The sequence below is a fragment of the Lineus longissimus genome, chromosome 5 (assembly GCF_910592395.1).
Source record: "Lineus longissimus chromosome 5, tnLinLong1.2, whole genome shotgun sequence".
NCBI lineage: Eukaryota > Metazoa > Nemertea > Pilidiophora > Heteronemertea > Lineidae > Lineus > Lineus longissimus.
In genome coordinates, this window is record NC_088312.1 from 14,239,292 (window position 1) to 14,240,344 (window position 1,053).

Genomic DNA, 1,053 nt, shown 5'->3' on the forward strand with positions numbered 1-1,053 from the left:
ATTGTACAACAGTTTAAACCCACATAATGGAATTACCATTCCTAGACAACCGCAATTGAGCGACTACTACAAGCCTAGCGATGAAATGAAGAATTACGAATACCTTTGGATCATTTTAGGAATGAGCGTCTTGGGTTTTGGGATTTACTATTTTGTTGGAAAGAAGAAGAAAGTCTAAGGAAGAAGAAAGACTAAGGAAGAAGAAAAACTAAACGTGAATAAAACCATACGGGTGTTCTAGTCTTATGATTAATTTAGATCCTTTCGTCTTTTTAAGGGCATCTATGTATTTTTGCCTCTGGTCTTTAGGGATAACACTATTTTCTTCTAAGGCATCTTTCATTGCCGATTCATCCTTGTTGAAAAAAAGGACTAAAACCCTTATGTTCTCTCTGAAGTCCTTAACAACAGAGTTGTACTTCTGAACGAGTAACCAAAGAGTCAGATTGTAGTGCCTACCGGAAAAGGCAAGATTACATAACTCAGACACCTTCTTCTTTGTGTCTCTCAAATTAGCACAGTCGTCAATGATGAATAATGTCTGTGATCCTTCGAAGGCCATGGTGGCAAATTGAAGCACAGGGTCTAAATTATTGGCTACAGCAATTGGATTGACAATGAAAACATTCTTGTCTTCGTAAATCCATCTCCTATTGTACGTCTTGTTTCTGAAGTAAGTGGGACAGAAAATGACTATGTTCTGGAACTTATGACGATATTCCTTCTCTAAGAGGTCAAGAGCAAAATGAGTATTACCGCAATTGGTGACTCCTGAAATCAACATGTTATGTGGCTCGTAAATAAATACTTCACCCATTTAAATTGCCCAATATCAATTCAGAATTTAAATGGATGTAAAGGATGACACACAGCAGTATCTAAGGGATTTGTACTACAGCCCCGAGAGTCCCGTGGCTTACAGTTCATTAGGTAAGATATGGAAAAAAGTAAGGGAAGATAAAAAATTGGTCAGGTACAAGGAAGTAAAAGAATTTCTAGAAACACTACCAACTCACCAACTACACAAACCGGCCATTAAAAAATTCACCTTCA